This window comes from Carettochelys insculpta, chromosome 4, assembly GCF_033958435.1.
Source record: "Carettochelys insculpta isolate YL-2023 chromosome 4, ASM3395843v1, whole genome shotgun sequence".
In the NCBI taxonomy this organism is placed as follows: Eukaryota; Metazoa; Chordata; order Testudines; family Carettochelyidae; genus Carettochelys; species Carettochelys insculpta.
The window spans coordinates 82,381,198-82,405,956 of NC_134140.1; the positions used below are offsets into that span (position 1 = coordinate 82,381,198).

The window sequence follows — 24,759 nt, forward strand, 5'->3', positions numbered from 1 at the left end:
TTGACCCTAGTTTAAACCGACAAGTGACCTGTGCGCCATGCTGCAGAGGAAAGTAAAAACCCTGTGGTATCCACTAGTCTGGCCCCAGGGAAAAATTGCTTTCCAACCCCTAATACAGTGATCAGTCAGGCCCTAATGATGTGGGCAACATCCAACAGGCCAGACACCCATAAAAGAATTCCCTTTGAACTCTCCCCATCTATTGTTGCTCAGCCAGCATTTTCTGTTGCATCTTTTGGTCACTCTCCCTCAGCTGCAACAGTCAATCCATCCTTTTAGGCCCTGCTCCATAGTCAGTCCTCCAAACTCAGTCCAGTGCTGTAGAAGATTGGAGGTAGTTGATGAACATATCCTCTGGAGTCCTCTTCTTTCATCACCTGACCTTGGTCATATGTTCAGCCCGTGTGGATTGGACAGCCCTTTCAGACCATCCTTTTCTGGGATCTTGTGCCCCCTTCCAAAAAGTATCTCCTTAAGGTCGTTCTTAGCGCACACACTTATTTTTTTTTCTGTCCTATGAACTTTTATTAAGCTGGTTCTTTTCTGTAAGTATCTAGAAGATAACATTTGTATCAAATTTAATTTGTTGGCCTTGATAGTTTATCACATAAAATAAGTTTTATCATATATTTTAGCTCTGGGTTTTATACATCTTTTGTGAATTCCCTCTTTAAGAAATTTTAGCAAACATTAAATGTTTGAGAGTCCGTAAATCTGTACCTAGAGAAAATTAAATCTTTGTATACCTTCTGTAAGAGTAATATTTCAGGTATCCAATAAAAGGAACCCCAGTGTCAAAGCTTGCTTTTGAGTTTGGGATGAGTTTTCTTGGAGTACTGCTGCTGCCTGAATGGTCAGAAACTTAGTATCGCGTATGTGCATAACACAGTCGTTTGGTTCCAAACCTTTGTCTGTGCTGGTTGGTGGCGTTTGGGGGAATTCAGGTGGTTCCCCCCACCTCCATGTAATGAATATTCAGCAGTTTCTGTCCAATGTCTTCATGTCCTTCATGACTCACTTATTCTAGGTACATCCTTGTGAATTATATTTGATGAGGGTGTTTCAGTACCATGCATAAGCAGTTTTTTAACCAGTTCTTTTAAAATATTTATTGTGTACAATCCTCTCTGCATGCTGTCTGAATTTCTGAAGATTTTTTGTCAGTGCTCCATAACTAAAAATTTTTCCGTGTGCACACACATGCAGTTGCTTTTCCTCTTTATCTAGAATCATCGAACTGGAAGGGACCTCGAGGCGTCATCTAGTGCAGTCCCCTGCACTCATGGCAGAACTAAGTATTCTAGATCATCTATAACAGGTGTTCGGAAATTTTTAAGAGTAGGTTAGACAGTGATGGAGATTCCACAAGCTCCCTAGGCAATTTATTGCAGTGCTTAACTACCTGGGCAATTAAGTTTTTCCTAATGTCCAATCTAAACCTCCCTTGCTGCGACTCAACTCCATTGCTTGTTGTCCTATCCTCAGAGATTAAGAAGAACAATTTTTCTCCCTGTTCCTTCTAACATCCATTTAGGTCAGGGTTGTGGAACCTATGGCTCATGGCTTGCCTGGATCCAGCCCGTGAGGCTGGGGACTCAGCCTCCTCTTCATCCCTGTCACAGGCATGAGCTGGTTCTGTAGCTCCAGCCACACAGGGGTCGTGATGGCTGGAGCACCACCACCAGCTGTCTCACGCTGCTGCAGATGTGGGGAAGTCCAGAGACTCACGGGCCTGATCCAGGCAAGCTGTGACTGGACTCAACCCGTAGGCTCTGCCTGGCAGGGGGAAAGCAGCTCCTGAGTTACAGGGAAGTGCTCCATGCAGACACTCTTGTCTGTCTGCCGCCGGTTGTTCCCATTTGCCAAATTGCAGTCAGTGGGAGAGGCTGTGGAGAGTGTGTTCTTGAAGCATGTACAGCTGCACGTGACAACCAGTTCCAGAACTGTTCTCTGCAGGACCCTTCGTTATGCGTAAGTAACCAAATATCCTGTTAAAGGACAGTCCTGTATTTCAGCCCTCCTGCAGGTGTTGCAACTTTTTTCTTAATAACTGGCACATTGTCCTGTGTTTTCTGTCCCTTTCCCTCCCATCAGCACGGAGTGTCAGCTCTCGGCCAGCAGGTTCTCATCCCTCCTTCCAGCCAATGCTGGCTGCTTGCTATAGTGGTTGATGAGTGTAGGCAAGCAATATCTGGTTACGTGTCACCTCTATCCGCTCCCTGCTCTGCCCCTCCTTCCCCCCAACCACTCTGCTCCTTGTGCCATCCCCTCCCCCCACCCCCCTATCCTACATGGTGCATCCCACTCCCAGCACCGTATTGAGAAACATCCCTGGTTGGATCACTGAGCTCACCAACAGCTGGTTGGCAGGCTCCTTCCTCTTCCCACTGCATCTGGCGGGGCTGGCACCCCAGGAAAGCCCAGGACCCTCTGGGTTGGGGTGTCGGCCAGCAGAAGCCAAGCCCTGCATGTGCCAAATCCGTGCATGGAGCTGGCATGGGGAAGCTTCTCCACCCTGCAGCTAAGTTCTGCAGTGGCAGAGAAGAAGCTATTTCCAGGTTACTTGTGCTCCACCCCTACAGGCTCTGCAGTAGCCCCCGGGCAGGGGCACTTAATATCTTCTTTACACACAGTCCCTACCCTAGGTCCTGCCCCCATGGAGCGTGAAACGGAACCACTTCCTGCCTATGCTGTAGCCAGGGGACAAGTGGTGGCTGGTTCATGTCAGTGGCCATCAGCAGCTCTAGGGTGTTAGCTACCTTTCTACAATGTACATGCAGGAAGAGACCAGTTTCTTCCTACCGCAGGGTAGTGGGCAGGACATGAGGGGAGGTGGGAAGAGACGACTTGCAAAAACATGGGCCAGGTCATCCCTACCCACCACACTCTGCAGCTGAAAGCACCTCCAATCTCTTCCCTGCTACTTAGTGCCTGGCCATGTACTGGTGAAAACTGTGACAGAAATCTGGGGAGATCTGTAACCCTGCTTGCATCCCACATGGTGCCTCAAGAAGATGCAGCACCAGTAACCAGGAGGGGTAGGTCCATTTTGGAGGCCCAGTCGGGCATGGAGGATGGAGAGCACTTGGTGGTGGGGGGAAGAGAGAAAGACACCTCTCCCCAAGCAAACCTTAAAGATGAGAAAGGAAATAAAGACTACACCTGTGTAGCATTTCTTTTTAACAGGGTCTCAGTCAACTGGACGTTAGTTTGAACATTTGTACAGCTCAGTTCTGATTGAATTAGGCTTCTGTTGAACTTGCTTGTATACAAGTAATTTTACCAGGTGTCCTGTATTCAGCCTAGGGCAGGGAACCTGCAGCTCAGCAGCCACATGCAACTCTATAAGGACTTCTATGCAGGCTACTCAAGACCTGGTGCACCACATTTAAGGAAGACTTATTAAACATTGGTATATCATGGGAGGAGGCGGAATTATTTGCAGCCAACCGAAATCGCTGGCGAGCACTTGTTGCCCAATATGCCCAGATGCACAGGTAGACCTAAGTAAGTCTAAGTATGTGGCTCCTGATGCTGTAATTGCAAAGTTTAAAAAACCTATTTTATTTTATTTATTTATTATAAATGTTGAGCATCTAAAAGCCCAAAAATGAGCAACTCCTATCTAAATGGGAAACAATATGTGATCTCAGAATGTTGGATAACTCCCCATTTATTATGTGTAGTGCATTATGGGATATTATACTGTATCAGTGTTTTGACTGTGTTACTAAGAAGCCTCAATTAGCAAAAGGAAGCTTATGCCATTCCTTCTGTGAAGGGCAGCATACATTTTAAGAAGGAAAATGGAAGTTAAACGTGAAGTAAATTTGGCATAAAGTGTGTTCAAGAGTGAAAGTCAGGAAGATAGTATTGCAAACATACACATGTGAAGTATGAGGAAATAGAATATGTAAAAATTTTGTGAACATCCTGCAGTAAACAAGTATCACATTACAAATCATTGTGTGCTGTTCTGAAAATTGAGATTACCAAAGGTATGGTTTGATGTTATTTATTAAGGACTGTCTCATATTCACATTTGTTGTGGCTCTTGAATTATTGAGTTTTTACCAAATTAAAAAAAAGGCTCTTTTTGCTATTTCGGTTGTTGACCTCTGGCCTAGGGTAATTATGCCCTTCCGTCATGACTGTGAACCATTGATAACTACACTCTTGGAACAGTTATCTAACCAGCTATGCACCCACCTCATAGTAGTGCCATCTAAGTTGTATTTTCCTTGTTTGTTCATGCGTAAGTCACAAGAGACAGTATCAAAAGTCCTACTAAAGTCAAGGGCTGCGTTTACACTCTCAAGTCCTTAGGAAAATCAGGCTGTCTTCCAAAAGAACAAGTGGAGCATTTACACACAAACGGCTCTTTCAAATTCCTTTTGAAAGAATGGGACTCTTCTTCCAGAGGCCCTCTGGAATACTTTTTGAGAAAGATTCTTTTGGAAACAAACATGTAGATGCTACGGGGCCCTTTTCTTCAAAAGAGCGGTCCTTGTGGCACTAGATTTTTTTGATCCCTGCCCCATTCTTTCAAAAGAGTGGGGGCTGTGTGGAAGCTTTCATTCGAAGAGTGCATTGCTCTTTTGATCCTCATTTTGTGTGTGGACGCGTTTTTTAGAAAGATGATCTTCCAGAAGGTCATCTTTCGAAAGATCACTGTAATGTAGACATGACCAAGATACAGGACATGTACCACTCTCCCTCTGTCCTCAACGTTTGTTACCCTGTCAAAGAAAGCTATCAGGTTGTTTTAACACAATTTGTTCTTAATAAATCTGTGCTATTACATATCACCTGATTACCTTGTAGGGCAGTGGTTTTCAACCACTGTGATGCGGAACATTGGTGTGCTGTGAGACCTGTCCATGTGTGCCAAGAAATTTTGTCAGTTTCCTCTCGGTATGGCTCTTTGCAGGGCCACTGAGAAGAGAAATACTGGCTTCACAGGACGCTGTTCGCCCCAGGAGGCAGCTGAAATACTGCTTCCCGGCCTGAGTGAACTAGCAGGGAGCCCACTCCCTGCTGTAGCAAGGAGGAGGAGAGAGGGTGGGAGCCTGCTGGAGCTGGGACATGGTTTAAATGCTGCATCCTGGCTCCAATGGACTGTTGGGGAGGGGAGCTGGCTTTCCATGACGACTCATTTACTCAGCCTCCCTACGTAGTATGGCATTGAGCAGAATTAGAGAGTGTGTCTGTGCTCACTGTCTAAGGTGGTGTATTCTGTGGTGGATCTGAAACATTAATGCATTTGATTATTGCTTAGCTTGTTGGATGCACCGCTGTGGTGCAAAGCTTTCTTGTAAGGCTGTAACCATAGTAAATATAAGTATATGTGCAGTTTATGAGCAATCAGTTCAGCTGAACAAAGTGGGTGTGCTGTGGAATTGTTTGCCTCATTAAAATGTGACATGTTACTGAAAAGGTTGGGAACCACTGTTGTAGGTGTTTGCAAATCGATCGCGAAATTATTTGCTTCAGTATTTTCCTGGTACACAAGATAAGCTGAGTAGTCTGTAATTGCCTGGGTTGCCCGTATTTCCATATACTTGCCCTCTTCCAGTCTTCTAGAATCTCTCACATCTTCCATGAGTTTTAAAAAATAATAGATAATGGCTTAAATATCTCCTCAGTCAGTATTCTAGGATATTTATGCCTTGGTGCCCTGAAGAGATCTAACTTTAAGTAATTTTTAACTTGTTCTTTCCTTATTTTAACCTCTGATTCTACTTCATTTTTACTGGCATTCCTATGTTAGGCATCTAATCGCCATCTCCCTTAATGAAAACCAAAAGAAAAAAGCCAGTAAGCACCTCTCATTTCCACAGTTTTTGTTGTTGTTGTTTTTACCCCTCATTGAATAATGGGCCTCACTTGTCCTTGGCCTTCCTCTTGATTTTAATTTATAGAATGTTTTCTTATTACCCTTTAATGTCTCTAGTTAGTTGGATCCTGCTTTGTTCTGTTGCCTTTCTAATTTTTTTATTTGTAGTATGATTTGAGCTAGTTCCATTTTTTGTAGGATACTTTTTAATTTTAGATCTTTGAACATCTTGTCATTAAGCTACGGTGGTCTCTTGTTATATTTCTATATGTCCTATGCAGTGGGATAGTTTACTCTTGTGTCCTTAATAATGCCTGATGGCAGTTTTTCAAACTATTTTTCCTCTTAGATTTGCTTCCCGTGGGACCTTACACATTACACTCCCTGAATTTGCTAAAGTCAGCCTTCTTGAAATCCATTGTCCTTATTTTGCTTTTCTCCCTCCTACGGTTCAGTAGAATCGTGAACTCTGTGATTTCATGATCACTATCATCTAAACTGCCTTCCACTTTCAGATTCTCAGCCAATGCCAGTCAGTCAAAATCAAATCTAGAGCAGCTTCTCCCCTGCTAGCTTTGCCACCTTTTAAAGAACAAGAGTCTCTAATACATTCCATGGAAGTCAGTTCAAGCTTAGCATGAAATCATCTCCTGTTTTCACTTAAGACATGTATTAAAATTCTATGGTGAGTTATATAAATTACTAGATAATACTATACAATAAAACATTTTTATTACAGAACAAAATGAATCCTTTTTTTGAAATTGCAGATATTTAAACTTTGATTTTTTTTTCAAACTGATAGAAATAATTTCAGGCTGTCAAACTTTTAAAGTGGCATATCAATAGTTTTGAGGGTATGTGCTTCCCTTACTGCATATTCTATTAAAGAATAACTTTAAGGATAACTTAATAAACTAGAGTTTTGCAACAGGAGAGTGAAGGTCAGGTTGATCTTGTGCTTAATATACATAGCAAGCAATTTTAACTTAACTGATAACTTGCCTTTGTCAGAGTTAAAGTATGTGCAAAATTACCAATGTCAGGGACTAGCACGCTTACTCGTTTTCTAAGTTCATGAGAAACTAATGTAGCGGTGACACTTTTCAGATTAAACAAAATTTCATTTCATATTTGAAACTGTTTTATAGAACAGTTCCATTTAAAAGAATTTAAGGTTGTCACTCTCTGCTAAATGATATCATCAGGATTAATTTATATTGGAATTGTTTTGTCCTTTCCATCAATAGCCTGGAAACAAAATTCTGCAGTGATATTGATATCTTCCTTATCTCTTTTTCTGGATATATATATATATATATATATATATATATATATATATCTCTCTCTCTCTCTCTCTCTCTCTCTCTCTCTCTCTCTCTCTCTCTCTCTCTCTCTCTCACACACACACACACACACACACACACACACACACACACACACACACACACACACACACACACACACACACACACACACAGAGAGAGAGAGAGAGAGAGAGAGAGAGTTTGTCTGTCACTGGCCCCATCTGTATGCATTCTGAGAATCAATAGGACATTAAGGAAACTGACATGAGGAGGGAAAATCATAAATAATGAATAACAGCCTTTACTTCTGGTTTTTCATTTCTGTTAAGAGGAATACAAATTCCAGTGAAGCACTAGTATATTTCATAACCATGTTAAACTAAAAATCTTTACCCAGTGTATTAGTATTTTATTACAGTCAGTTTTTGTTTAGCAATAACATTTTGTAATGCTTAATTACATGCCAAAGGAAAAATAAGGTTTTCATTTATTATAGATATTGTGCACAGAGTTAGAATATTTTATTAGAACTTATCTGCAGTCTACTGAGATGCCAGGGTTTGAAACAAGGATTTTGTTTTTTTGCAAGAGCTCTGCTTGCTTTATAAACAATAGCAGCTTCAGAGGAGAGATTTTTGTGGTATGAAAGACATGAAGTATTAATGGACAAAGCGTGATCCTTGCGCTTCAATTCTGTGTATTAATTTTTTTTTCATTAGCTCTCTGCACTTCCACATCCTGCATATTGCCGGCAAGCATGCATCAGCAATAAGACTTTCTTCACCAATGTGTCTGGCATATCTCTGAAATGTGACTGGTCAAACCAGTAGCTGAGTTTTAGATGTCGGTTGCTTTCAATCCATCAGGGTAATTTTACCTGATATTACTTTAAATTTTCGATATAATGTGTTCTTTCAATGAATAGATGTGTAGAATCAGCACAGGAAGAGCAAAGTCCTTGGCAATACCAGCTCAATTGCATCTGCAGATGAGGATTTAAAATTCTATGCAGCAGACAGTACCTCAAGCAGGCAAGTAAAAGGTTATTGCATTATTTTGCTTATTTGCATCCATAGTTTTTATCTGCGAAAGGGTTTTTTTTATATGATTTGCACTGCATGTTTATATTTAGATGCTACTGGCAGTTGATTGAATAGAAACATAAATATCAAAAGGGCAGAGCAAGGTGAAAGGGAGAGGCAATACTAGCTCAATTCAGCTTTAAACCTAGGAAGGGGAGGGAAGGAAGCAGGGGGAGCAGGAGAGAGCAAGAGAGAGGTTAAGCTTTCAGTGCAGTATGAAAACAAGAAGTTTTTCTTGCATGTATACGCTGAAGCTGGTTTTGTGCCATCCACTTTTTTTCTTAACCTCTTGGTAGAGGATGCTGTTGAACTAGGCAAGCACTGATAGTTCTGTAAATGCAAGTGACACTTATTTCCAGTCACTTCATTCTGTAATCATTTTAAGCAGTTGTGCTAATGTGTGCCCTTTTACTTAAAAAAACATATTGCTTACTTTACTAAGCCAGTTAAAATGAGCTTTTATAATATTTGTATTGCTGGCATATTGTTTTATATTAAGGAAAAGCGCATACAATATATGGTTTGCTGATTTTTATATGGTGAGAAATGCGGTCAAGTTTTTGACTGACTGAATTGTATAGAAGTAATTAGGCAGGTAGAGAGGATTATTGAGAAATTATATTTTAATTTCAAAACATCAAACATTTTTGTAACAGGCCCAAAGGCCTATCTAGATCTGACTACTTTTTTGAATTAGGGTTGCCTTTCTGTATAACTCTGCCTCTGAGCCAAAGACTCGTCTCACTTTTTTTCTAAGCTACTTATACTTGATAGCTCTATTGCATCTCCAGCAAATTTATAAGAGAAGGGTTATGTTTCAACCTTCCTTGCTTGGCCCTTCTTTTGTTTGTTTATTTTTCATAAATGCTGTGATAACTCAGATAGCTTGGTAGCAGCAATTCTTACTTCTCTTCGGAGTTTCATATGCCTCAGTGCAATCTTTTCATTACATACAAATTATTCATTTTATCAGATTTAAAATTATGTGTATATATATCATAGCAAATCTATTGTAGAGTATAACAGGAAGACGTGTCATTCTTCTTACATGTGAGGGGTCCCTCTTGAACACTAGAGTCATAAAAGGTCAGCTGTTCTGATTGGCAGGTCAGCCTCCATCCTGTAATTCCTTCCCTGTTGTTGCTCTAAGCAATGCAGCAGTAGTTCTTTTCCAGGTACTGAGCAGCTCTCGAATAGAGTGCATGGAGGCTGTTGAGGGGTGTGGCTCTTTTCTGTTGGCTATTGGAGTAGTGTGCACTGAGAGAGAACAGGTTGGATAAGCTGAGCTGGTAGAGTAGGTAAGTGGACTTGAAGTGATGGAGGGTAACAGAAGCTGTAGTGAGTGAGCAATTTAGGATGTCTGATACCTTGAATTTATTCCTCTGTTAGATGCCTTTCTTCTCTTTATAAACCAGTTAGGAGCCTTAAAACATCTTACCTTGTAAAACAATCTCTATATGTCTTAGTGCTGAGTTTTAATCGGTGATGGGACTGTGGGTTGTTTTTTGTTTTTGTTTTGTTTTGTTTTTTTGTTAAGGGAGCCCCCCCAACTCCCTTATCAGTGTTAATTTCAGTGAGGGAACTGCAGAATGAGGCACTTGGACAATTTTGAGTATGTATGGGAATGTACCAGTTCTGGTTTCTTAAGGAATAAAGTCAACTGATGAGCAAGTCAATGTGTGGATGTGGCTGCAGCATTATTTCTTCTTTAATGAAGAGGCTGGGCCGTTCGACCTGCTGCTCTGATCTTCTATCTTGCAGCCATACGTCTGACCAGTTACAGAGACTATCCATCGCATGTCCCAATCAGCCAAAGAAGGTAACTATTCATATTTATTTGAAATCTAAAATATGCAATTAAAATAGGTCCAAATTATAATGCATCTATGGGGGGAAAAAAACAAAAACAAACCAAAAACAAGTTTAAGCTGTTCCCAGCAGTTTTCTTGACCTTGCAGTAGCTATCCAATATCATTTTGCTATCATCAGGTTATGTAGCAATAGAAATGTGCTGCAGTAATTGATTTTGTAATAGGATCAGGTGATTTACTGGCTACAATGACAACCACTTGCTTGCTTGCTCTGAAACGTGGAGCACTCTAATGGATGTTGTGATTGCAGCCTAGAGTTGCTTTGAAACTGCTGAACACTTAAAGATACAGTAGCTCATGTTTGTGTCAAAATAAAAATCACTTTGAACAATATTTTTTACAGTGAATGTAATATAAGCATTAGAAACTCACTGACTTCTTAAAATTCTGGATGATTTTTCATAGTTTAGAGAAATCTTCTGTATTTAGAATCAGAAATCATCTTAACATGTTTAACAAACTCCTAGCCTTTTTCTGGCAGCTGTTTAACACTGTTTTCTTAAAGTTCGTTGCTCATTTATTGAGATATTTGGCCATAGCAAAACTAATGTCACTCAGGCTACATCTACACTACAGAGATCTTTCAAAAGAAGTCCTTCCAGAAGATCTCTTCTGAAAGAACTTATTTTGAAGGGCAGCATCCACACATAAGAAAGCAGATCAAAAGAGTGATCTGCTCTTTTGACAGAGAGTGTCCACACAGTCCCCTGCTCTTTCGAAAGAATGGGCTGGGGATCAAAAAATCAGGCCCCATGAGGACTACTCCTTTGAGGCAAAAAGGAAAAAAAGAAGGGCCTGTGGAGTGTCTACAAGCTTCCTTTCAAAAGAAGCTTTCAAAAGGGGGCACTCTTCCTGAAACAGGAAAGGAAGAGCAATTTTGAAAGGAGTGCCGCATTGTTTCAATTTACTTTGAAAAGAATGCTTTTTGTGTGTGGACCTTGTGCTGGATCTTTCGAAAGAGTCCCCTTCGAAAGAGAATTTTTTGAAAAAACTTGGCTAGTATAGATTCAGTTTCTGTATTTACAGAAAAGTACAAAGAAAGCAATTCTCTTGACCATTTTATCTTGATGGGAAACTGATGGGTATGAAGCAAAATGCTGGCTCTGGTTAGAAAACCAACTAAACTGCAAAACTTGAGGTCAGATTATCGATTTTATTCTATGGGAGTGATTATATACTTCTGAAATTGGACTTGTTAAGTTTTATAGAGTTTTGTGTGTCTACGATTTGCAGTGCATTCATTCACAAGATACATTTATGAACAATGTTGTGTATGTACAAAATATGTACCTGTATATTAATATATTTCTCCATTATTGTTCAAGAATAAAAATACTTTTTGTGAGTACTTAATGCCTCCTGTAGGACATTTTACTTTGTGTTTGTGTGTGTGTGTGAGAGAGAGAGAGAGAGAGAGAGAGAGCTTGAAAAGTTAAAATAGTTCTTTGTGTTAAGCATTCATTTTAATTGTGCCTGTGGTATAATGGTAATAAGTGGACAAAAAATATCTATCACATTACATTTACCAATGTAAATTCCTGCATGAATTTTGAACTAGGAGACAATTAAGTAAAAAGGTAACATGAATTGTGGATTAGTGTGTTAAATTTAGGTGATCATACAATCACCTCAACCTGAAAACTTCAGCTGGATGTACAGAGTAAACAATTAATTGTTAAGATTAGGATTTTTTTAAGGTAATGTATAGAGTGAAGTGATTTTTTTTAGCTGTTCTTTAACATAATATTTTTCAGGGGATAATTCAGTGTAATTATGATGTAAATCATAAATAATATCCTGTGCGTAAAACATTTGACTTTAGAGGAAGATGGCATGATGAACTCTATTTTGTGTATCTAAGCCTTATTAATCCATGGATCAGGGGTTATTTTGTGAAGTTAAAATACAAGAATTTATTAAACATTAAGTAAAATATTTGGAAGTAGATGAGTTCAGTGGTTACAGATTCAAATTTTGAACAGTAAAATTGTTAACTTCAGTAGGAAAAAGCAAGTGTGATGTGTTTTCACCAGTTTTACAGCTGGGAGTGATGAGCATGTGATCAGCACATTATTTTTCCAGATATTGAAAATGGCTTTAAAAGTGGTCATCTATTATATATGTTTATCACAGTGTCCATGACTGAACCGACTGAATGATGGGAATTTCCTTTAAGCGGCCTAACTAATATGGCTGTTAAAACAAGGCACAACACTCCAAAAGTTCATGACGTTTACAGTAAACGTGTCTGTAAATATTTCTATATTAACATGAATATATAATAAATTGGATGTAACAGAAGAAAATGGGACAGCTTCTCAGGTAGCTCCAGGGCTCCCACAGAGATTTGAAAGAACCTAGTTTTTCTGGCTCTTTTAAAATTAATAAATATGTCTTAAATGACTTTGAAATATATTGCGTTGGTTAAAATATTGTGTTGGAAATTATAACATCATAATTTTTAGTGTGTGGTGGCACATTTGCATAACCATAATCCCTCCTTTAAATCAGCTAATGTGTAACCAGATTCTTAGTTTATTCTTCAGGTTTATTTCTAATGGCAAAAACTAATCAATTCTATTTATCTTGCTTATTTTCTGTTCAGGCCATTAAGAATAAACACTCCCAATTTGATCTTTTAATAGAGAGCACAGACTTTTTGTAACTTGACACAGCTGGATATCACTTGCTAATAAGTTGGATAGGGAAGAACTAAGTTACAGCAAAGTGTCATAAAAATATACTAAAATCTTCTGTTTTTCCAAGATAGTAATCTTAATCTTAGACATCAGTGATATGGGTCTGATGGAGGTAATAAGGACCTCTGATTTGTCCCTAAACAGGGAAAAGGTAACCAGATCTCCTTTCAGTTACTAAGGCTAAGTGGTTCTTATGCAAATGGCTATTTTATATGCCAATATTTGAACCATATTTAAGTTGCTTGGAAGTCTAAAAATGGTTTTTTATCTCCTACATATGCACTTATACATATCATTTTAAGATGAAGAATTTAGGTACTTTCTTAATATGACCCCAAGAAACCTATTGCTTGCAATGTGAGGAAGGCTGCTGTACATTTTTTGTGGTATACCAGTATAAGTATATGAATTCTAAAGCACTACAATGCACAGTTTTTCAGTCAAGTACAACACTAGTTCATCAGAACCAGAGAAATGTCCACCCCAGTTTGGAATCCAGCACCCACATTTTGGAAGATTCAGTCTCATACCATGAACATTCAGAGGAATTTATTTAACTAGACAGGCCAGTAGCTCTCCCTGTGTTCCAGAATCTCATTAAACAGGACCACAACCACCCCAACTGGAGTTTCTCCATTTCATGGCATAGAAATGACATGGCTGAACCCTCTTGAACTGAAGTTTTCCGATTCTGTTACAGAAGCCCTGTTGGGGAGCAGGAAGCCCTCCACTTGCACGATATACCTGTCAAAGTGGAAGTGTTTTTCCATTTGGTTCCTATAGAAAGGTACTTCCTTAGAGCAAGCTTCTGTTCACCTTGTGCTAGACTATCTACTGTACCCGAAGCAACAAGGATTGGCAATATCATCTCTTGGCTGCCATCTTGGCCATTCACCCAGGCATGGTGGATAGGTTGGTCTTGAATAGTTCCATGGTTGGTGAGTTCTCAAGGCCTTGGACAGGCAGTGGCAGCAGTCTATTGCCCAGTAGGATCTCAGCTTTGTTCTTGCCAGACTACTGCAGACTCCCCTTTGAAAATATGGCAACCTGCCCTCTGTCCTACCTGTCCTGGAAGGTGGCTTTTCTGGTGGCCATAATCTCAGCCTGAAGAGTCTCTGACCCCTCAGAGCTGACTTCTGACTCTTCCTATGCATTTTTTGTAAAGACAGGATGCAGCTTCACCCACCTTCAGAGTTCCTATCCAAGGAGTATCACAATTTCATTTAAACCAGTGTTTTTTCCTAAACCTCATGTCAACAAGAGTGTGACTACTCCATTCTCTGCACATCAGGTTTGTCATAGTTTTCAACATTGAACACACAAAGCCATTTCACAAGTCACCACAGTGCTTTATTATAGACACTAAGAGGGTGAAAGGGCTTCCCATCACATCTGAGCACATTTCATCATGGATCATGTTCTGCATCAGAACGTGCTACAACCTAGCTAAGGTTCCTGCCCCAGCATTGATAGCATACTCCACAAGACTGCAGGCCTCTTCTGCCTCATTCTTTTGCAAAAATCCCCATTCAGGACACATGCGAGGCAGCAACATGGTCTTCAGATCCATGCCTTCACAGTGCACTATATATAATATATATGTGTGTATATGTATATAGTATACAGTTCTGCTATATAAATGCCCTCTTCAGCAGGGCTGTACTGCAGTCAGCAACTGAGTGACCCCTGTGGCAATTGCTTGAGGATCACCTACTGGAATGGACACGAACAATCACCCATAAAAGGAAATATTTTGTTCTTCAAGATGTGTGGCTCATATGCATTCCAAATCCTATCCACTTTCCCTCTGTCGGAATAGTCCACCAAGGAAGAACTGAGCCAGCAGCAGGTCGGCAGGAGCCTGTATGCATCATCATAAGGGCACCGCTGCAGAAGGCTCCACAGCTGACTCAACAGGTACCATTAAGATAAGACTTCTGACAGTGATGCAGGTCTCTCTCTCTCTCACACACACACCCATACGTCTTGGTTAACAGTTAAAATGGTTGCATACATTTTGTCAGCTATTTAGCACTTCTGTTCTGCAGCCAATAGTGATTGTCCCTGATTTTAATATTTGGCTTCCTCATTGCATCTTTAACAGTTTTTTGCATCCATGCTGTAATTCAGGAAAATCAGAACAGAGTAGCATGTTTTTGTATTAGTTTTGATATTAAGCAATCTCCATGTTCTGTGGTTACTTCTAGAGATAAATAATAAATTCCGGGACATCATCTGTGATTAGCTTTCCAGGGCTTTCAGAAGATACCTGTATTCCCACAAGCTATTTTCCTTAATCGCTTAACAAACCTAATTTTGTCCATCTCTTCCCTTGGCTTGTTGAGTTGCTGATGGTGACGAAGTATTGATCCATTAAAAAGGCTTACAGGCAAGCTTTTTACTTGATGTAAGTTGTCTTTTTAATTATAGCTGCGATGAAAGCAACAGCCTATTGGGCTGTTCCAAAGTGTCAGTTCCCCGCATTAGTAGCTCCTCCAGCATGGCTTTGCTGCCCTCACTCCCACCTACTGCACTAGCTCAACCAGAGACAGCTGCTGTGAGGGATCTGCCCCAGTGGGTGGGGCTAACGGCAATGCAGTTGTGCCAGAGGAGCTGCTGGCATGGAGCACTAGCTCCTGGCAGCGGTAGCTTGACAGGTTGCTGATTTTGCTTCTGCAGTTCCCAGTAGAGCCTTGCAGCTCTGTAGATACCAGTTTATATCAGTGGATATAAATTTTGTAGCCATGCAGGGCTCTTAGGTGTCAAAATACAGCAAGCTGACCATTTTTTGTTCCCCAGTGTTGATCTTTCTTTTTCTTTTTGTTTAACATAAGCAGTTCTGCGGCTGTTAATAACTCATTTTTTCTTGTCTGTTTTTTGCTGTTCCTTTCCTGAAAGGACTGACACTTTTCCCTATGGTTTTCCCTTCTGTGCTACTTCTTTCACTGCTGTTAACACTTATGACAATTTAATCTGTAAGAGATCCTATGTACGGTCCCAGCAGTGTTCTCTCTCATCTTTTCAATCCACGTGCAGATTTTTTTTGCATCCATCCATGTGCAGAATAAATTTTTATGTGCACTGAGACATATATATGCATCTGCCAGTAGAAACAAAACTTAGATGTAGTAGTAGGCATCCTTCAGTCTTCATAGATTATGGATTGCGCCCTTTATACTTTCAGTTGAGGACTTCATTTACAGCGTCTACTGTGACTATGAAGACCCACACGAGAGTGACGGTCCTTGCTGCATCTCTTGCAGATGTGGTGGGTGTCTGACAAGTCCTTAGTGTGCTTTCTGTGCGCTCGCTTCTCCTCTGCTAGCTGTCTGATCCTCATCTCGCCCTTCTGAAGGCCCTTGTGTAACTCCTGCCTCCATCTGCCGCAGTCGTCTGCTAGTTCTTCCCAGTTGTCCAGTTCGATGTCTGTCTCTCTTTCTGAGGTCTCTCTTGCAGACATCTTTGTAGCGCAACTGGGGGCGTCCGGGAGGTCATTTGCCAGAGGCTAGCTCACCATACAGGATGTCTTTTGGAATTCTTCCATCATTCATCCTGTGGACGTGGCCAAGCCAGCGGAGCCGACGCTGCCTGAGGAGGGTGTGCATGGTTGGGATTCCAGCTTGCTCGAGGATGGAGGTGTTGGTCACTCTGTCCTTCCATTATATTCCAAGGATGCGCCTGAGGGCAGTGCAAGTGGAAGACGTTCAGCCTCTTTTCCTGGCAGGCATACAGGGTCCAAGTCTCTCTGCCATAAAGGAGGGCGCTGAGGATGCAGGCTCTGTAGACTTGCATTTCGGTGTGAGTGTACAGCTTGCTGTTATTCCACACTCTCTTGCTGAGTCTGGACAGAGTTGTGGCTGCTTTTCCGATCCTCCTATTTAGCTCAGTGTCCAACGACAGGGTGTCAGTGATGGTGGACCCGAGGTAAACGAACTCGTGGACGACCTCTAACGTACAGTTGTCAATGCTGATTGATGGGGATTCAGCAACATCCTGACCGAGGACATTCGTCTTCTTTAGGCTGATGGTAAGCCCAAAGTCCTTGCACGCTTTGGAGAACCGATCCAGCAGTTTTTGAAGCTGGTCTTCTGTGTGAGACACGACAGCAGCATCGTCTGCGAACAGCATGTCTCTGATGAGGACTTCCCGCACCTTAGACTTAGCTTTCAGCCTTGCAAGATTAAACAGTTTCCCATAAGATCTTGTGTGCAGCAAGATGTCCTCTGTTGAAGATCCAAAGGCATGCTTCAGGAGGAGTGTGAAGAAGATCCCGAACGATGTCGGAGCAAGCACGCATCCTTGTTTGACGCCGCTCCTGATTCTGAAAGCATCCAATAATGCACCGTCATATTGGATGGTTCCTCTCATGTCTTTGTGGAACAACTGGATCATCTTGAGTAACCGTGGAGGACAGCCTATCTTGTGGAGCAGTTTGAACAGACCATCCCTGCTGACCAAGTCAAAGGCCTTGGTCAGGTCGATGAAGGCTATGTAGAATGGCTTCCTCTGCTCCCTGCACTTCTCCTGCAGCTGCCTTAGAGAGAAGACCATGTCAACGGTAGAAAACTTAGCTGTGGGTGCTTTGCTAATCCGCTGGACAGCATTTAAATCTCTGAGTAGCTTTCCAAGTGCACAGCTTACAGGGAACACTGCTTCCAATACATATGTATGGTTGCCAACTTTCTTATTGCGTAAAGCTCAACACTCTGCCCTGAGACCCCCCCCACCCCTGCCCTGCCCCTTTTTGAGGGTCCCCCTATCATTTGCGCTCTCTTAGAGTCTCGCTCATGTTAGCAAGGTTGAGATGCGGGAAGGGGAGTTGGCTCTAGATGTGGGTTTATGGTTAGGATGGAAGAGGGGCTTGGGGTACAAGAGGAGGCTCCACTCTGGGTCGGGGGTTGGAGTGAAGTGAGAAGGAATGGATTGAGGATGAAGGGTTTGGGGTATAGAAGGGTTGTGGCTGAGGGATGTGGGAGGGGGTTCCAGTGTCTAAAGGTGAGGGCTCTTGCGTGGGGCTGGGGATGAGGCATTTGGGCAGGGGTGGGCACGGCAGGGGATTTGGATGCAGATTCCAGGTGGTGCTGACCTCAAGGTGGCTCCAGCATTTCCAGGGGATGGAGGAATTCTGCGTGACTTGGAAAATGGCTCGCATGTCACCTTGGCTCCTGGGCTGACGGTCAGCCAAGAGTCTCTATACAGTGCCCTTGCAGCTCCCATTTTCCATGATTCCTAGCCAATGAGACAGTGTAGCTGGAGCTTGGGGCAGTGCACATGGATGAGGGTTGTATTTGGAGCACCCTTTTGCTTAGGAGCTGGAGGGATATGTTGTCCACTTCGCAGGAGCTATGCTGAGCTGGGCACAGAGCCTACTTGCACTGCCATGGCCAACCAGACCTTCAGCTGCTTGGTCAGCTATATTGAATCCCCTGGACTTCTGGCAACCCTACTTGCATATCTGTCACAATTGAGGGAAACTGCACCCAAAGTTATGGCCCACCAAGGGCATCCACTCTAGACTCTGAGCTCTACAGCCGTTACCTGTCTTGGGTAGAGACTTGTGTCTTTTTGCCTCCTGACCAGGCTGACAAGGTGGCACAGCTTTTGGATTTACCCTGTGATATTTCCAGAAAGACAAGCTGCTTAAACAGGCTTCTGTTTCTGCTTTGTTTTCTCTATAGCAGTTATAGCTAGTGACTGCTGGCAGTTACACAATTTATTATACATGTTCTTTTGAAGTAGGGACATTCTTTCTAACGATGAAAGTGTTACAGGTAAAACATATTACAAAAAATAAAGGAACCTACATGTGTGCTAAAAATTTTACTACAGGTCATCCCCAACCTCAGTTTTGAGCTTTTGGAAAGTCCTTCCAAAAAAAAAAAAATTCATATAACTCCCTGTGATTCAGAACCAGAACATAAACTGAGTTGATGAGCCTGTTTCTTTATGACGTTTGCACCCTTCATTTCTAGTCTCTAGAATAGTTCCTTGCCTTTTAGGCCTCACGTCACATCTATATTAGATGGTGGATCAACACTGCAACGATTGATCCACCAGTGGTTGATTTATTGTGTCTACTTAGGTGCAATAAATTGATCTGAATGCTCTCGCATTGACCAAGCTGGAGTCGATGGGAGAGAAGTCACTACTGACCTCACTGTGTAGAAGACACCATCGTAGGTACTATGCTGTTTTCATAGCTGAAGTTTGTGTGGGTTAAATCAATAGGGAGTGTAGTGTGTATCTGTACATGCATCCCTTTCAGAGAAGTTACATGTAGTCCCAGCCCCTGATAATACATAAGCATTTCTTTTGTTACGCTAGAACCTAAAGTTACTCAGACTTAATTTAATAGGGTCTCCCAAGGATATAGAAGACATTGCCTTATTTCTTACAATGCTTCTGTCAGCAAGATTCAACAGTTCCTCACTACCATGCATTTTGCATGTGCAAGAATTTACTTGCAGTGATCATGTTGCCTCTGAACCACCTTCTTGGTAAACTGAATGGGTTTTGCTCTAAGTTTCTTATCATAGAGTCATAGAATGCTAGGACTGGAAGGGACCTTGAGAGGTCATCGTGTCCAGCCCCCTGCCCTCATGAAAGGACCCACTACTGTCTAGACCATCCCTGATAGACACTTATCTAACCTGTTCGTAAATATCTCCAGAGAGGGAGATTCCACAATCTCCCTAGGCAATTTATTCCAGTGTTTTGACCACCCTGACAGTTAGGAACTTTTTCCAAATGTCCAACCTGAAACTCCCTTGCTGCACTTTAAGCCCATTGCTTTTTGTTCTATCCTCAGAGGCCAAGAAGAACAAGTTTCTTCCTCCTCCTTACGACACCCTTTTAGATACCTGAAAACTGCTATCATGTCTCCCCCCTTAATCTTCTTTTTTCCAAACTAAACAAGCTCAGTTCTTTCAGCCTTTCTTCATAAGTCATGTTCTCTAGACCTTTGATCATTCTTGTTGTTCTTTTCTGGACCCTTTCCAATTTCTCCACATGTTTCTTGAAGTGCGGCACCCAGAACTGGACACAATACTCCAACTGGGGCCTAACCAGTGCAGAGTAGAGCAGAAGAATGACTTCTCATGTCTTGTTTGCAACACGCCTGTTAATGCATCCTAGAATCATGTTTGCTTCCTTTGCAACAGCATCACACTGTTGACTCTCATTTAACATGGTCCACTGGATCCCCTAGAGCCCTTTCTGCCATACTCTTTCCCAGACTGTATGTGTGAAGCTGATTGTTTCTTCCTAAGTGGAACACTTTGCGTTTGTCTTTATTAAACTTCGTCCTGTTTACTTTGGACCATTTCTCCAATTTGTCCAGGTCATTTTGAATTTTGACCCTATCCTCCAAAGCAGTTGCAACCCCTCCTAGCTTGGTATCGTCTGCAAACTTAATAAGCTTACTGTCTATGCCAATATCTACATCATTGATGAAGATATTGAACAGAACTGGTCCTAATACAGACCCCTGTGGAACCCCACTTGTTATACCTTTCCAGCAGGATTGAAAACCATTAATAACTACTCTGAGTACGGTTATCCAGCCAGTTTTGCACCCACCTTATAGTAGCCCCATAAGATATGTTGTCCAGCTCTTTAATTTTTGTGGCCCTCCTTTGAGTTGTTCCAGTATTTCATCTTTCATGACGTGGTAACCAGAAATGGGTACAATATTTTAGTGGTGTATAGAAAGGTCAAAACCACTTCCATGCCTCTGCTTCTTTTTATACATCTGGGGATCTTAATAGCTTTGTTGCTACAGTGTTGCACTGACAGCCATGGTGAAGCAAGTGTCTATAATTAAGTCTATGTCCTTCTCCAAGTCACTGTTTTGTAAGACAATATCTCATCTTGCTTATTGAGCTCTTCTGTTAAACAGCTACATTTTAAGATCTGTCCTTGAGCAAATTGTTAATCCAGCTACTGTCATGGTGTCCAACATGCTAGCCAAGTGTGGCTGTTTGGCTGGTTGAGTGTGGCTAGTTGTCTTGAACAATAAATATATTTTCACAATAAAATCTGGTTAGTTCACTGTAGCTGGTTGGACTGTCAGGACTGGTTGGACACCATGGATGTATCATGTATCGTACTCATTCTAAATAGTTCAGTTTTGTTTTAAGATGTTATGTGATACTAAATCAAATGCCCTGGAGAAATCTGTGTAGTGTATAAAAACAGTTGTCTTGGTCAACCAGATCTGTAATTCTGTTTTTAAAAACCAGTTTGACAAGACCCTCTTTCCATGATACCATGATACCCTGCCGACTATCGTTATTTGTAGTTCTCAGAGTCCGAAATTAACTGGTCCTTTATTTCACCTGGGATTAACGTTGGGCAAACTGATCAACAGCTCCCTGAATCTCCCTTCTAAAATATTGGCAACACATTGGCCATGCTTCAGTCCTTTGGAATGTTCCTTGTTTTTCAAAATTTGTTAAATATTAACATTAGCAGTTCAAACTGTTCCTTGGTTAGTTCCTTTAAAACTCTTGGGTATAAGTTCTTTTTGTGTCTGTGTATTTTGAAAATGTAAATTTTGGGCAGTAGCTGCCTCACATGGTCCTTTGCTACAAAGAATAATAGTAATATTTATGTACAAAATCACGTGGGTTGGATGCATCCCTTTGTCTCATTTGAAATAGGGAGCAGAAATATTTATTGAACATTCCCACCTTTTCTACATCACTGTTTACAAGTTTAGAGTCTGCATTACTGGTAGACATATACCTGACTTCCCTTATCAGTTGCGTGTAATTTTTTAAACCTGTATTTATTGCCATTTACTTCCCCTTTTTATGTATCCTGTACACATTTTATGTTTGTTTGATCACTATGTTCACATCGTCTTTTAGCCAGATTGGTTCCTTGCCCAGCATAACTTTTTTTTTTAAATAAATGTCTCTGGAATCAGGGCTTTTGGAACAATTTCCAGATTTTGTTGACCTTTCCATTTCAGTTTCCAGTCAGTTATACCAATAATTGGTTTAAGCTTTGGAAACATCCCTTTTAAACATTTTAAATCAATTTACTATTAGTTGGAGAAATATTCTGCTTCCACAAAGTAAATATAAGGATATGTTTATGCATCTGATGAAGCGGGTCTTTGCACATGAAAGCTTATACTCCAAAATATCTTAGTCTATAAGGTGCCACAGGATCTCTTGTTGTTCTTGAAGATATAGACTAACATGACAACCTCTCTGATATAAGGATATAGTTCCTCTTTTGTATCATTTCTCATCAAAAAAAGTCAAGCCTACTAAATGGGTTAGGATCTGATGCTAAATAGGGAAAAAATAAGTTAAGAATTTCTTAGGTAAGTTAGAGGTCGTAAGTCACCAGGGCATGACAAAATGCCTCCTAGAATAGTTGATGAGCAGGCAAAGTGTCTGAATCATTAGCAGTTACCTCTGAGAACTTGGAGAGAGAAGACCCCAGAAGACTGGAAATGGGTCACTATAGTAGTACTGATTAAAAACAGAACTAAGGACAATTATAGACCAGCTCAACTTCAGTACCTAGAAAATAAGGGCACAAATAATAAACAACTGATTAGTAAATACCTAAAATATAGTAAGGTGATGCTAATGTAATCACAGAACTGGAAGAAACCTTGAGAGTTCATCACATCCAGTCCCCTGTACTCGTGGCAGGCCCAAGCAAAATGTAGACTATGCCTGATAGGTTTTGGTCTAACCTGCTCTTAAAAATTTCCAATTATGGAGATTCCACAGTCTCCCTAGGCAATTTAGTCCCATGCTTAATGACCCTGACGGGTTTTTTCCTAATGTTTGTCCAACCTAAACCTCCATTGGTGCAATCTAAGCCCATTGCATCTTGTCCTATCATCAGCTGTCAAGGCAAATAATTTTTCTTCCTCTTCCTTGTAACAATATTGTATGTACTTGAATGTTATCGCGTCCCCTCTCAATCTTCTCTTTCCCAGATGAAAGTAATCCCAGGTCTTTCAGTCTTCCCTCATAGGTCATATATTCTTTAATTACTTTGTTGCTCTTCTCTGGACTTTTTCCAAGTTTGTCCACATCTTTCCTGAAGTGTTATATGCAGAACTGGATGCAATACTCCAGTTGAGGTCTAATCAGTGCGGAGCAGTTTGGGATCGTTATTTCTCATGTCTTGCTTACAAGACTCCTGTTTAATACATCCAAAATGTTAGGGTGTATTTTGTTTTTTTTGTTTTGTTTTTTTTGGCAGCAGTGTCATGCTGTTGACTTGTATGTAGCTTTTGATCCCCTATAATCCCCGGAACTGGAGGTCTCCTGACAGAAGTGTGCCTCTCCTTGAGCTCTCTACTGACATTCTGGTAATCCTTGTTCCATGAGGAAGAAGGGAAGTGTCAGCAGAGGGGTTTTTCCTGACATTTGGCTCCATAAATATTGGGCAATCCTCTCCCAACAAAACCATTGGTAGGAGATATTCAAATGCTGTGCGCAATTTGTGTATCCTTTGCCGACAGATCTCTCAAATCTAGACTTAGCCCTAGACTCCTTTGTGCAGTAGTCCTTCCTAGACAGTCATTTTTCATTTACTATGTTTGCATCTGATTGATCCTGCCTATGTAGCATATTTTACATTTATGCTTACTGAGCATTCTGTTTTACCTCAGACCATTTCTCCAGTTTGTCCAGGTAATTTTATTCTCCCAAAGCACTTACAACCCCTCTCAGCTTGGTATCATCTGCACAATTTACAAGTGTACTCTGTATGCCATTATCTGAATCACTGATTAGTATTGACCAGAACTCGTCCCAGAACTGATAGCTCCAGGACCCTACTTATTATGCTCTTCCAGCATGACTGAACACACGCTGGGAATGGTTATTCAACTAGTTATTCACTTCTGTCTCTCCCCCACTCCCAGGAGTCCCTTCTGGGTTGTATTTCCCTAGTTTATTAATAAGGAAATCATACAAAACTTCATCAGGTGCTTTACTGTAAGCTAGATAAACCACATCTACCTTTTCCCCTCCCCCATGCATAGCCTTGTTATTCTGTCAAAGATAGGTTGCTTTGACATGACTTTTCCTTACACATCCATGTTCACTGTTACTTATCACCTTATCAGCAAATATACACAATGTTGTTTGGGTCCATAACTCAATGAAGTTTTTTTTTAAATAAAAAGAAAATGTCCATGCTTTATTTAAATTGGTGAATTTTTAATAATAGCATTATTTTTATGAAATAAATATTTATTTTGGATTTCTGAAGAAAAAGGATTAACATTTGTTCATTTAATTTTTTTAAAATTTTAGTACATTTTTTTTTAAAATGGGAATTCCAATAAGTGTATTTTTTTCTTTCCTCCCTATAGACTCTTATCATTCACCATGCTTTAACAAAAAAGGGTTGTAGTCCGTTTGGTTTCCAGTAACATTTTCTTCTAGTTTTCAAACATGAAGCATTGAATTAGCTGGGCCAAAACAGAGCACTACCCCAACCTTCTCCACTTTGTCCCTTTTCTGTAGGGTTTATTGGGAAGCAATCCTTTCCCAAGTTCATCCTGTTTTTCTGGCTCATCTTGGTTCAGTGTTTCAACATTTGCTCAGTTATGTCAGTTTTGAGGACCATACTTGATTTGGTGATTCTATCTCTTTTCTGTTTGGTTTATGAGAAACAATCCCATTCCAGGCATATCCTGTTTTCCTTGCACAACCAACCGCTTGTGGTGATTGAAGTTATGATTAGAGGGAACTGGATATGTTCTAGCTCTTATCGTTTAGGAGGAGTTTTTGATCATACAAATGGTATATTTAGTACATAGTAGATTATCTTCTAGATAAATAACAGTCAACATAGTTTTGTCAAGAACAAATTATGTCATACCAACCTAATATCCTTTTTTAACAGGGTAAAAAGCCTTGTGGTTAGTGGGGGAAAGCAGAAGATGAAAGTAAGGCTTTTAGCACTGTCTCACATACCCTA

General features: G+C 40.9%; 1 protein-coding gene across 2 annotated transcripts in view; it reads left to right on the forward strand.

Moving 5' to 3' along the window:
• FBXW7 (F-box and WD repeat domain containing 7) overlaps positions 1 to 24,759 on the forward strand; it is a 275,066-nt gene that overhangs the window by 65,461 nt on the left and 184,846 nt on the right. Inside the window, exon 1 of one of the 2 annotated variants that reach the window (XM_074993175.1) lies at positions 9,943 to 10,044. The exons of the other annotated variant lie outside the window; for it this stretch is intronic. The gene's annotated coding sequence lies outside the window, so the exon portion shown is untranslated. Of the gene's footprint in view, positions 1 to 9,942; positions 10,045 to 24,759 lie in introns of those variants that run through there. 2 annotated transcript variants of the gene reach the window in all.